The 14457-nt window shown below is 35.9% G+C and overlaps 1 protein-coding gene across 3 annotated transcripts in view; it reads right to left on the reverse strand.

Annotated features, from left to right (window-relative positions):
* The window catches only part of LOC144660483 (gamma-aminobutyric acid receptor subunit beta-2-like), a 36477-nt gene extending 26488 nt beyond the window's left edge, over nucleotides 1-9989 (reverse strand). Inside the window, exon 1 of one of the 3 annotated variants that reach the window (XM_078521125.1) lies at nucleotides 9816-9989. The gene's annotated coding sequence lies outside the window, so the exon portion shown is untranslated. Of the gene's footprint in view, nucleotides 1-1736; nucleotides 1757-2434; nucleotides 2472-9815 lie in introns of those variants that run through there. The other 2 variants (XM_078521128.1, XM_078521126.1) reach the window with 2 other exon arrangements.
* Between the last annotated feature and the right edge of the window lie 4468 nt (nucleotides 9990-14457).

The raw sequence follows: 14457 nt of genomic DNA on the forward strand, positions 1-14457 counted from the left end.
GGTTACGCTAAGGGACTTTGGTCGAAGCTAACCGGAAAAGCTCGTGACTAATCGGAAGATTGTCGGTATGACAATTTAGCTACACTGGGGGAGTAGGTAGCGTCAAATTTGTACTCGCCAGGACAGGTTTCGGCGCCTGAAACTAACCAACGCTATGAACGTGAAATTAAACCACGCATAATTTTTTATTCATACTTATAAAGACGCGAACCAACGCTTCAAAATGAGACCTTATTAAACTTTTTAGCAGTTTTCAGCAGTTGTAGCATATGAAACGTTAAGTTCTTAAAATCAAAGTTTTTTTTTCGACATGCGTTGTCTTGTCACGTTTTTCACTGCAGTGTGATTTGTTTTATATATTATTGAAGTTAAAATGGCCTAAGAATGAGAATTTCTATGATTTAGCCTATTTAGTTATAGCAGCATTTCTGTCACAGGTAGAGATATAATTTTTGAGGTTAATTATGTTTAACTGGTTGCCCATCAGATGTACCCCCAAGTTAAGAAATAATGGCAATGATAGGATTACAATTTCTCTTTATATGGAACCGAATCAAAGGGCCAAGTATGGGGTCTTACGGCATTGGATAGTTTTTAAATCAAATCATTTAAAAGGTTAAAAAAATCTCTGTACACGCCACCAGCGTGACGCTACGGTGTCTGGCTAACTTAAAAATGCTGTAGCCTCATGCAAGCGTTGCGTGCCTATAATTGCACTGTTCTTTGTTCCTTCCGATTTAGAGACGAAAATAACTTGAACGAAGGCTGTCTTTATCAGTAAAAAGTCTTTAAATTAATTTTCTAGCAGCCAATAAAGCTAATTGCATGGTCCAACACTGTTAGAGTGTCGTGAATATTTTAGTATTTTCACAGCAAACATAGTAGTTGCAGTTTGCCCTCAAGCGAAATCATCACTTTCTTTTGCAATAACGCATATGTGGATTGAGTTTGTTTGAAATAATACAGAATTGCAAGAAGTCCACTTTTACTAATATTCTAGCTTTAATGCGTAATACGATGTTTCCAATAACGTAAAATACTTCACTGTAAGTGAACCAAGTAAACAAATACTTCTTGGACAGTTATCGTGTTTACAGACCTCGCAGAAAATTGAAATTACTAAGAGATAATTGTTCTGAGGCACGTTCTTATGATGCTTTCGTTATTTCAGCTGTCATTGTCCTACTGAGTCCACTCTCTCCATTAAAAAAAAAGGTCGTAAGTTTTAAGTTCGACTTTTACTAAGCCGCAAAGCTCAATTTGAAAATCTTTTAGTGATAAAACTTAATGTGTTCAGGTGTTAAACTGTAATAAATCATCAACAATATTTTGTGTATATGTGATGCGTTTTTTAAGTCCTTCGCGTGAAGAGTCTCCCTTTTCAAACCTGAAATTCAACTTTTGAACGATAATAAATCAACGCTAAAATGACATGCATTTGTGATTCGTAAAATTCTTCTCGCGCAAGTAAAAAAATCTTGTATGAGACTTTTATATTTTGAATTTCGTTATGATAGAGATATTTTCCCTATGTATTTCGTAAGGATTCAGTAAAAGTCATTAAAAACCTTGCATATACTCGTGTTTAGACTCAACATAAGCTCATCGAATATTTGCAGTGTCAGAAGCGACTTTTTTAAGATTTCAGTATCACAAAAGGAACTTATTTATTTTCGGCCATCAAAACATCCTTACAGACTTATATATTTGTGAACTCAATGAAATAATTTACATACCAGCCATCAAATTATGACACTGAACGACTTGAAGTGGTTGTTATTCATCGGCAAGGTCATCTTTAGATTCCGTTGGCATAAAAGACAGGCGTTCTTCAAAACTGGAAAATTTTGTGCGTACATGTGCGCATCGTCCGTTCCGCGTCGAAAACACGCGGTACACATAAAAGGTTTACTCGATAATTCTGTTTTAATTAATTTCTGACATCCTTCTGACATATTTTGTAGATTTCCCACTGCTTGACCAATCAAAAAGCAACAAAGGTACCATCCAGCCAAAGCCGTCGCATGCCGACAAATTGCAACTGCGGTAGTTGACTTTTTGATTGATTGATACGTTTGGAAATGTCAAAAAGGTTTTCCAAATAACGGTAAACAAAAAAATTATAGTGAGAGGCAGCAGTACGCTGCACGCACATTCAAGTTTTCTAGTCAAGCGAGCTGCACCCCGGTCGTAGCGTTTCCTAGGCGAGGTACGTACTCTAAAAGACTTTAAAAGAGATAAAAGCATCAAAATGTCGCAAAGGCGTGCTTAAATGCTTTTCGTTTTCAACTTGAGCGTGGGTGAAAAATATGAATGTTTTTTGTTTTCGTTTTGAGTTAATTGACTACCTAAATGTTGTTTTTCAAGTCTTGGTATTCAGCTTGAACATAAAAAACATGCTTGAAAGTGAGGTTTAAAATAGGTAGAAATTTACCTTAATCGTCTACAGAGACTTGCATGGTAGGTATTCTTCACCCCAGCTGATACTGATTACAGTAGTGGATCTAACATGGTCAGTCTTGTGTCTCAGTATAAATTTTCGAAATGCATTCACAAACACCTTATGTTTAATCTTTTTTTCAAAACAACACCTGCAAAATCTAAATTGTTTCGGCAAATAGTGAATATCAAGGATATTAACAGCTTAAAACAATTCATTGACAAGTCTCGCACTTACTTAACCAAAGCACGAAAATATGTTTTTGAAAAATTTATCTGCCTGAAGTAAGCCGGTAGACCAACGGGAATCGATGTTCGATAATTCCAATAATTTTGGAACGTAATTATTACTATTTAGAGTGTGTGGTCCTATTCTGTCAAAGCCTTATTCCGGGTACTTTTCCATCGAAAAACGTGCTTCGATAAGAAACAACTCTTTCCACACCTTTATTGATCTATTTCCTTCGGTACATGTGATCTTCCTTGGTACTTTATTGCATTTATTAGAAGATAGGATTTTTCTGTCCATGATTTGCATAATTGTTTAAGGCACCGTAAACTAAAAGGTTATATTTAGAATTAGCGTCTATCCTCTGATAGCACCAATATTTGTAACGGAATACACAGATTTAATCGCCTTTCTGCCGGAATAGAAAATAAAAATACAAGTTGAAATTTATTTGGAACAGTACGTCTCAACTATTTTGATGCTATTTTAGGTCAAACTCTTAATGAGTCTATTTTTATGCGTAGTGTTTTTCGCCGATCTTCTTATTAGCATACTTTTATCGAACATTTAATTTAAATTGAAAAACGTGTAGATACCATAAGAGGGAAACACGTATGAACTATACTTTTATTGTTAGAACCGTCGAATATATATGACTGGGTGGCAACATATTCGATTTCTACAAACGTTGATGAACGTTGCATCTTTTAAATTAATCGTTTGAAGGAGAGTTTGAAATGTTTGCTTCCAAACTTGGCATTATAACTAATTTTGCATATTCCTCGATATTGGTTAATGCAGCATCAGGTAAAGTCACAGAACTTTTCATTGACCTCTACTACGATTAAGCCCGTTTGACACGGGCAATTTGAAAGGGTGACAATTTTAATTTGGTTTGACAAATATACTTGATCGTGTAGATGACACAACAATTATTTGTCAGCAGTCCAAAGTTTGGTGAACCAGTAAAAACCTTGAACAGCAGAGATGCGCACAGACATACGCGCGCACAGTGTTCAGTGGGAGATTGGGGACCACATATGCCTTCGCAATATTTGCCACATTTTATGTGACAAGTCATTTACACGAACAATTTCTGTATGTGACAACTTTTATTTTTCACATAAAAGCTAAACTTGCCGACTTGTCAACAAATATATTTGTCACATAAAAATTGACCAACTTTTTTCATATACACAAGCAAATAAAAGTTGTCACATAAAAATTGCTACATAAATATTGCTCGTGTAAACCCGCGCCGGCTTAACTGCCTGGGATAAGTCAACATTACTGAGGACAAACTTCTATACCATGCACTTCTAATTGGCAGACATCATAGCTATTCGTCGAAAGTGAAAAACCCTGCCAAATTTACATATTTTCACAAAGCTTCCTAAAGTGCCAAGAATTCGAAAGATGTTTTTCTTATAAGATATACACTGTCAAGAAATACAAGTTGAAATGGGATAGTCTTAAGTGAACTGCGACTTCAACTTATCTCTTTTAGGATTTCTTCTACTACTATTCAATTTTCTTTCTAACCCTCCATCGACAAAAGTTTTTCAGTCTTAATACCAAGATTGCTGCCTCCTTTTCTTCTTTTCTTTTCGTCTTTTTTTTAAATTTGGTATTTTACATTCCACGTGTATAATTAACAATTATTCGCCGAAGGCGAAGTGATTATTGTTGATAAGTCTAATTTCAAGAGGTGAATATAAGAATGCGACATTCGGATTGGTCAAGAAGCTCTGGTTTATGACGTTATATTCACCTTGCTTGGAGGTGAATATAACATTTCAGGGCTTGGTTACTAAGCCACGCCAACTTTGCCATTTAGGCAAGAAAACAGGGCGGCATTCGCTGAATGAAATTTTCGTTCTTTCGAAAGAAATCACGTCAAGTCCGGGGGTATTTAAAACAGTTGGAATTTTAAAAATTGGCTACCAAGGCTTTTGAACCGAAAATATTTTCAAGAGATGGTTCTCAAGGCATTAGAATTGGTGCGAAGGACGGTGGTTTTGTAGATCGCACGGGTCACAAGAAACTCACTGGCAGATCAATTGACCAAAAATTACTCAGTTCTCTTCAGATCAGAGCTACTAGACTTATTTCAAGAGGATTTACATAATTGCTCAGAAGTCACCAATGATTAAACAAAGGTACTAGATATCTGTCTTTTCCGTAGTGTTTGTTTTGTTTCGTTTTATTACTTAAACTAAGTGTAAATTCTGATTTACAATCGGTGAATTAAACTTGTTTACAAGTATTCAAGCGAACAATTGTGTTTGTTGGTTCCGTGTTTCAGTTCTTTGTTTTATAGTATGTATTATAACATAGCTAGCAGAGCCGCGCGATCAAATTCAGTATACGTAAGCGTGCTCAAAATCCCGATTGAGCACGCTGATGACGTAATCGACGAGTGAAAATCTCACTGATCAGTAAAGCTCATGCGCTGTGTTTTGCGAAAGCGATGACATATTATCTTCGGAATATGAAAAGTGAATCCTTTCAATATTTTTCCAAGGATACGAACTACAAGGTAAGCTGTTTCTTATTACGAGACGGAGAGCGAAAGAGAAAATAAATTCGATTTTGCCGTCAAAGTTGTTTGTGTGCTTTTCTCCATTCAAACAGCAACAACTAACGTGCGAGTCTCAAAGGACGAAAATCATTTTTTCACGGCCCTAACGTGGAAGAATGGGCCAACCATACACCGATTTCACAAATGGCGGACGCGCGGAAAAAAAAACTGGTACGAGACATGAAAACGAGGCGTTTTAGGATAAACAACTTTCGTGTTACAAGGGGAATAGAGTGAAAATTACGCGAGTTCTGAAGCTTTTGTTTGTTAAACGGGGAAATAGACCGTTTTCCTTCCAAATTTTCGAGATTAAGGAATTCTTAACGAGTTTACAGTCTAGTAATTATTCTTGTTTCCGTGTTGCAAACAGAAAGGGACCGTAGATCTGCAGGGAAACAGAGTTAAAGTTTTTGTTTTCAAAAGGAGCTTCGACAACTGTTGCATTTTGGCCGGTAAAATTTTACACGGACCGATATCGAAACTAATTTTCAGACGCTGTCAAGGTATGTTCTTTTCCAGACGCTGTCAAGGTACGTTCTTTTCACTTTTGTGAAAGCAAACGAAAAATGCTAACTCTGTCTCCTTGTGGATCTTTAGTAGAGCACGAAGACCGGCTTTGAAATAACAGCTGCGTTATGGGGACTTGACAAGTCAAACTTCAACTTCAGACACCTTGTCCGGTCACATATCCTTTAAGCAATTTTTATTTACTATTATTCCTTCGCTTTTTAATTCTTTTTATACTTCACAAAATACCTTTGTTGTGCTAAGGCAAATCGTTGAAATGTCGACAAATTAATTAAAAAGACGGAGACTACCGGTATTGAATTCCAATGCTATGATATGTTTCTTCTTTGTAATAAACCATTATATTTGAGAATACTTGATAAATAAATAAAAATCGCCTCCAATAATCTCAGCTTTATATAAATTAATGCGGAAGGCGTAAAAGCTTGTAAAATGAAGCGAAAGCGTGAATATTTGTTCTATCAGTTGGACCTTCGTCGTAGTTGCCTAGCACGTGATAAATTTCTTCTCGAGATTAAATTTCATGTCGTTCGACGCTGCAGAAGGAATTCCAGTAGATTTCACTAAATTTACAGAATTAATAGCCTTATTTTCCTTCATTACTTGGGGAACATTGTGATGATCTTGTGCACTGAAGATTGTGTTGAACATTTACTGTCCGCTTCACTTAATGTAAATCCTTTGCGTGGAGCCAACTGATGTTTTATTTTTAATCGAATTAGCCGTAGCCGCTTCAGTCTGTCTGAATTATTTGAATACAATTTTTTTTCTAAAATGCAAAAATCTACTCCTACTAAGTCCAAAAAAACCTACTATTAAAGTCGACTGAGAATAACACGTTTTTTATTGATGCGTTTCAGGTATGTATAGTGATCACGTATGGTTATTTCACCAGAAAAAAATAAAGAAACCGGCCCGAAAAATCATTGTTACGCATTTTTTTCACAACGTACATGTATGCTTACAAAGGCAATACATTTTGGCGTGTTTATTTTCGATATTCTTCAATGACTCACCAAAATCCTTAAGAAAATGTGTACACTCGTCTGGATACCGGAGCTTTCTTGAGGAGTCCGAGGTTTAAAATGTTTGGCGACCCGCCGTATTTCAAGCCATGTGCAGCCCAGGGTTTTGCTTAGAACCCGAAACAAAACGACAAATATTAGACCGCGAACTTATTTCGAACTCGGTTATCTCGAAATCAACCTAGAAAGCGATCTAATACCCCCATTTAACGGTGGAGAGCTTCAAAACTCCTGTAATTTTTCCTTTTCCCCTTGTAACACGAAAGTTGTTTATCCTAAAACGCCTCGTTTTCATGCTTCAGTACCAGTTCTTTTCCGCGCGTCCGCCATTTGACAACAGTTCGATGATACTAAAACCTAGCTACCAAAGAAAGTTTTCGTGTTTTAAGCATTACACCTGTTACACCAATGCGTCTACGACTCTGTTGTGATTTTGCCGCTCGGGAAAAGTTTAAGCTTACTTCATCGGGCGCTTCATTCAACTACCGTTTACAAAAAAAAAATGTTTATTTACATCAATTGCAAATAACATCGGTCCACAAAAATACCTAAAACTAAGCATGGAACCGAATTCTTTGACTCTTTTAACCCTTGGAATCTGTTCGGCTATTCGAGGTTGTTTTGTTTTAATTTTCTTTCACTCGGGAGTAAACATTTTTAATTTTAATTCAGCGAAAACTAACCTCAGAATCAACAGCAGTATTTGCTGTTTTCGTCTTTTTTTTTTTCCTTCGCTCTGCCACCGTATAAACTTATTCAATTTATCAGCCATTTGACACAAACTGCTCCAATCGTGTAAACTTGTACATGTGTAATTTATTGCTCGACCGCTAAGTTTATGTTCTCACACTGCACACAATAAACACAGTTTTTTTTTCCCGCGGCCGGTTTTGATACACAATTTCACCGGCATTGTTTGGGAACTCAAGAAGCTAGAGTTGCCCTCGGCTATCGCCTCGGGCAACTCTTACGCTTCTTTTGTGCTCTCCAAACTTCCCGCGTGCTCCATAACTCGATGGAGCAAATAAATAATGACGAAATTTGCATATTTTTCTTGTTATTACATCAGTTCTGAAATAACCTGAATTTCTAAATCCGAGATATAAACAAAAACATCAGCAAAGACCGCCTTTTCATAGAACCGTGAACTTTACACGGCGGTCAAACCCCACGCGCGTGCGCAATTCCCGTCAAAATTATCCATGCAAAGTCTTAAATTTTCCCAAAGCTTTCGTTTTCAACCAAAAAAATAACGCCGTCCCAGGAAAGTTAAGGTTTATACGCTAAATTTCTAAATTTTCTTATACCGCACTATTTCTATAACAATTTCTTAAAAAAGTTTGCACAATTTCGAGTCAAATTCTTAGAAAAGTTCGAGGCGTCGAAGACCTGAAGTGACGGTAGCTTTTGCGTTTGACTGCTGTGACTTTTTTCCTTTTGAATTGGGAGGGGGGGGGGGGGGGCTTTTTCCGGTCATGAAACAAAGCTCTCTTGGCGAGATTTGCCTCTTAAGGTATCACGGAAGGAAAATTGGCCTTTTCGAATTCGTTCCAAGTGAAATTGTGTGCAAACCATCAGTGGTAACCCCAATAAAGTATATATTTTCTGAAAGCTTATTGAATAAAGGTTGTAATTGTGCTTTTGTTTACTTCATATAGACCATAATAAGCAAAAAACGGTGTCTCAGATTTTTCTTTTCTTGCTCAATTAATGTTTTATGAATTTTTAATCCTAAAAAAGCCCTAAAAATGCCATTTTAAAGTTTAAAAATTCATAAAAAATTATTATGGAGAAAGAAAAGAAAAATCTGAGACACCGTTTTTTAGACCAGTATATGTAGATCAAATTCCACATAAAAGTTTTGGCTCTCGTGTAAATGTGTTCTCAAATAAACCTTAAGTTGCGCAACATCATATTTGCAAACAAAATGCTGACGTTGCTTATTATGGTCTATATGATCAAAACAAAATCGAAAATTACAATCTTTATTCAATAAGCTTTCAGAAAATATATACTTTATTGGGGTTACCACTGATGGTTTGCACACAATTTCACTTGGTACGAAAACGCCAATTTTCATTCCGTGATACCTTAAATAAATAAAACATGTTAGACTGTGCATGCCTTTCAGTGTGACCGGAATTCGAACCGAACTCGATGGCCGGAATCAGGACCGCCAAAGCGATACTGCTATTCTCCATATTACAAGATTTTCGATAAACAACAAAAACTGTTATGTTTCCGTGATTCAGTTGAATTCTGTGGCAAAAAAAGGCAGTGCGGTTTTTCTGAATGTGATATGTATATACGTTCGCTTTTTTTGGACCTCATATTGAGCTAAATATAAACAAGACAATGAGTTCCTCAATACGAAAATAGTAAACGTCCATTTTTTTCTATTTAAATCAAGCACTTATTTGAGCTGAGTTCGGCAGACTGTTCTAGAAATTTCTTTAAAATTAATAGCAGATCTTTTGAGAACTAGCCAGAACGGCATACACGGACCTTTTTTTAAGTTATTTTTCAGGAATATTTTTTAAAGCGACATTTAAAGAAAACATCTGTCGTGTTATATGTGCTTTTAAACTGTATCTTTGCTGCAGACAATAGATTTTTAATAATGTCAATGTATTTGAATGAGAACTCGTAGAAAAATCATCGATCCGTCACAGATTGATAGCCAGAAAAACAATCGCCAGATCCTTTCATGGAAGATCACAGGAAAAATGCTGCCAAACTTAACTGAGAAAACTGAATTGTTGTTGTACACAAAGTTTATAATAAATTAATCCAAAAAATTACATGCAGAGTATTTTTAAGTACAAGGGCTTTAAAAAAATTTAAAAGTTTAAAATTTTGGCTGTGATGTAAATATTCTGCAATCGTCTGTTTCATGCCTTCTGACGAAACGAATTTACGAATGATCAAGAATACGGTTCTAATAATTTAAGTAGATATATTTTATATATTTACTTCACTTTCAATTAAACTATAAGCTCAAAATTTAACTCACCTTTGAGATCAAATGAAAAACATCACTTATTATCAAGGAATAGGCGAGAATCTCTTCGGTTATTTTTAAAATCTTCTCTTAAAAAGGAACACCAACAAATTCAAGATGTCCACCACTGATCTGCCCACTGAGGCGAAGCCAAGAAAACTTTGGGAAAAATACTACAGAGAGGGAAATTTAACAAACATGTTTTCAACATAAAGGTGTGTTTATAAACCTTGTTAATTTATTCTGTACATCACTATCCATGAGTGTTTTCTAGTACATTACTCATTATTAATTGATTTTGACGACAGCCACACACTCAAAAGGCGGACTTTAGCACTTAGGAAAACGCTTTTTCGTAACAAAATCTATAAATTAAGTCAATGTATTCTGCAATCAGTGATTTTGCCATTATTAATTTATTTTGGACAGGAAAAAGGTGGAAAAGCTCCAACGAAAACGTGTTTACGTTACAAATGTGTCAAGCTATAAACTAAGTTATTGTGTTCCGCACAACTTTTGTCAAAGGTGGTTTTTATATTAAAAGGTTTTATAACTTTGATGATTGATTGAATTTAACGCCAGCTGCATGCATATTTCGGAAAATAACGGCGGTGAAAGCTGCTGCAAAAATACGCCATTACAAATGTGTTAATTTACAGTATTCGGAACAGCTTTTTCCTTTCTTGACTGAAAGCTTAGGAAGTAGCACATGACACGCGATATGAAAATTAAAGTGAAGTGATAACAACACAATACAATTCAATGTAGCTAATACAATAACATATATTTTATATTCATCAAAATTTCAGTCAGAAAAGTAACAAATACATGCTTTTAATTAAGAAAAAGCAAGACAAATTTATTGCGATACAATAAATAAGAAATCTAAAACGAAAAACTGCGTTTAAACCAAATAAAACTTTAATTTTTTGCCCAAACAATTATTGTATCACTAACAAGAAAAAATATATATATATATTGAACAAAGCTTTTTTTGATCAGTGATCATTTCGATTATGGATTATTAAAAAACAACTTGTCAGGTTCTTACAGAGGTGTTTACGTGTCTATCTAGTGCACATTCTAGTGTTCAAGTTAGCATACATATAAATGTGTTAGATATGCTACTCCGGGAACTCGAAATTAATTATCACTTTCTTAAATTTCTTTTATAGAAGTATTATGTTAAATTACTATTAAGTATTTAACTTGGCGCCAGAAAAAAGTGGAATCACAATGCAAGGAAGTTTGCAAGGAACGCTTATAAGTCTAAACATGAGTTATTCTTGTTTTCCTGAAAAACAAACTATTGGTTAAGAAAGTTATTTTCAGCTTGGAAAATACAATTTCTTTCAGCAAAATGTTTCTTAGCGGAGCTCCCCAGAACGGAGTGCCATAACCAATATGCAGAGAAAGAAATAGGAGAACCATGCGTTTTATTGTTCATGGCCATCATGGATGGCGGCATGGATCGCGGACGCGTGCGCTAAGCGTACGACGATGTCGCTCAACATGGCGGCCATAGACTACAAAAAGGTTAACGTTAAGGTTAACTCCTGCTTACATCTTTAATATTGGACATCCATGTTAGGGTCAATTGACAGCTGTCAAAACAAGGCGGAAAAGAGCCATGTATAAAGCACGTGACTTTTGTTATTTAATTTGCAGTCGAAAAAAAATGCTGAACATGAGAGGATCTCGGCGACATCCTCAGAACATTCTCTCTAGCGAAATCGTTTTACTCGGAATTAATATTTAAGGAGACAAAATCAGTCTCGCTTTGTCAGAGTTTCATCTACTGAATAAAGAGCAAGGCCAATACAACATATGGAGATCCATACACTTTCTATTCATCAACGGTAAGCTAATTCTAAAGGGTCAAAAGGTTGCCTTTGTAGGTAGAGAGGTTTACCCAAAACTACACTTAGGATGCTCGGTGGTGTGTATATTTTCATAAAATGTTCTCTTAAGTTGAACTTTCGGTTCCTTACAGTGAATGAATAGAATACAATTCTTGATAATAACGTCCAGCAAAAACCGGAAAGCGAATTTTTTTAACTTTCAATCTTGCTGACAAAAGCCGTTTGGCAACTATCTGTTGTTTTGACAATGTATTAGTTATTTTAGGGAAATTTGGCATTTGATAGATATTAAAATACTAATTTATTACACATTCAATTTGACTACCTACAAAACTGAGTGGCCAAAACTGTGTGACAAAGTCAATCACACGAAACGTGGGATTGACGCGTTTATTTTTACTGCATATAATTAAAAGTCTGTCTTGATAAGCCAATTTAAAAAATTTCAAACACTTCAACGAGACGTCTGCCACCTTTTAAAATTCGTAAACACCTTTCTAAGGAAGTGGTCATAACAAGTGTACTCGATGAGGACCCGCCTTATGTAGGGGTACAAAATTTATTGGTCTCAAAATATTGTAAACCCATATAAGGAACTCGATATTAGACCCATCTTTTTCAAAGCTGTGGTTACTTTGTGTATAGCTGTCTCTGAATTTTGTACATTTATGTATGTCAGTAGCTTATTTTTTTCTTTATTAATCAATAATATTTATTAACAAATAATGTAACTATGTAATTAAAATCAAACTGTTGTAAGTAACTAGTTAATGTGAGTATTGTAGATGTTTGTTTTGTTTCAATAAAAAAAAAATTGGAGTTAAAACTTTCATATAAGGTGTACATGAAGCTTGCATTGCTGGGGAAATGACACAAGGATGTTTGAATCTTTTTCTAAGTTTCTATTCCTGACAGAGTCGGGGCTGTACAAACAATGGGGAAAATAAATACAAGCGTCGAAGCTTAAGATGTCACTTTCTTGTACCTGCTAGTGACTGTACCACCCACACTGCGATACAGCTTCGAATTTAACTTCCACTTCCACTGTTTTTCTATTAAAGCGAACTTATGTATTGATGCTACACTTTTCCTCCTCCTATGTATTACGTGATTTTTTTTTTTTTCAATAGAATATTCTGTATTTTATCTGGTGTCTTTAGTGGTTTTCGCCCGGGGGGGCACTTCCTATAAATGGGCTAATGGGGATATGCCGCTGGATGGGGTCGCATTTTCACGACTGGACTGAATATAATGGGATCGCCATTTCAAGCATTTCTTATATGGTGACTAGAATGGGGTCACACTTTTCCGGGATTTTGAGAGTACGAAAATTCTGGCAAGTTGTGATTTATGAACGGAAATATTCACCGAAAAAAAATGTTACCGTATTTATTGCTGTTGTTCAATATTTGACAAACAGCTCCCAGAAAGTGACTAAGTTGGGGTCGTAAAAACTAAATTTACCCAAAAGTGACTAAGATGGGGTCAATAATTGGCCATAGAATATGACTATTTTATAATGGGGTAGGGGTTCTGAGAGGCCAGCGGCACATACCCAACAAAAATTTACCCAAGTACCCCCCCCCCCGGGGGGGGGGTTTCGGTTGAATATTGTCCACCTGTTGCCTAGAAACGTAAACCGATCGACGCCGAACGGAAAGAGGAACTTTAAATCAATCATTACACTCCTGTAATGATAAAATTGTTTCTAATTTGCATCGTGATCTAAAATTGAGTCGGTGTAGGTCGAGGTAAAGATAACTAGACAAAAATCTTGCTTAAAGCTAAGGAGTGCGGACGGCAAAAAATACATAGGGGTGCCGAAAGATGATTGGTTTTTGATATCCTCTCGGCGAATACACAAATATAATTAAAGGTTACATGATTACTGTTTTTGTAGACGTATATTTAAATTTGTACAGTGGATCGAAGGTTGGATAGAAAGTAGCTGTTACTCACTATAACTCTCAAGTTATCGAATTCCACAATTTTTAAGTTAACCTTCCAATCAAGAGGGTTGAACGTTGCAGTAGGAATCTATGACGTACATTCGAACATTTGGAAAAGCCTCAAATGGTCTACAACCAAATGTTACTTTAAATTCTAAGCTGTGTTTTAGTCCTTTTCGTTATAAGAGCATATAACCTTCAATTTTATCGTTAATGTGGCAATGTGTTCATTATCCACAATAGTTAGTGTATACCTCGAGTTTGGGAAAGAAGTTTATGTGTGGCTGGGTTCTGTTTATGATTCGTAACTACAACTTTGTCCAACACACAGCCAGTTGTTCAGCTTACCTTTTCGACTTGAAGAACTTTCGACTTAAATTTTCCGCCAAATGGTTCTGATTTCGGTCCAATTTGGCTTGTTAACGATTATTCGGGGCTGTTTAAAAGCAATACTTCAGCTGAACAGGAAAAAACTGATATCGACGCCTTGGTCTGGTTATTTGAGGCGACTTTCGGGAGGTTTCGCAAAGAGGAAGTCCAATTCTGGAAGTGTTTATTTCCATAAGGCACGTCTTCAATTTATTGGCTGTTGCTAAGAGCTAGCAGGTAGCTCGCAAGCAGTTCAAACAATTTAATTACAACTTTCTTCAGGTACCTGTCAAGTCTTGCAAAAAATATCGGAGCCTTTTGACTCTCTGAGGGGTTTAGCGTGAATATCGAGTAAACATGTCAACATTGCACTCTCATGAAATACGCGAAATTTGTGAGGCCGCATTAGGGGTTTTAGGGATACGGGATATTTGGGGAAAAAACTATAGGGATACGGGATATTTCAGGGAAAAA

The sequence above is a fragment of the Oculina patagonica genome, chromosome 7 (genome assembly GCF_052425735.1).
Source record: "Oculina patagonica isolate OP01 chromosome 7, crgOcupat, whole genome shotgun sequence".
Lineage (NCBI taxonomy): Eukaryota > Metazoa > Cnidaria > Anthozoa > Scleractinia > Oculinidae > Oculina > Oculina patagonica.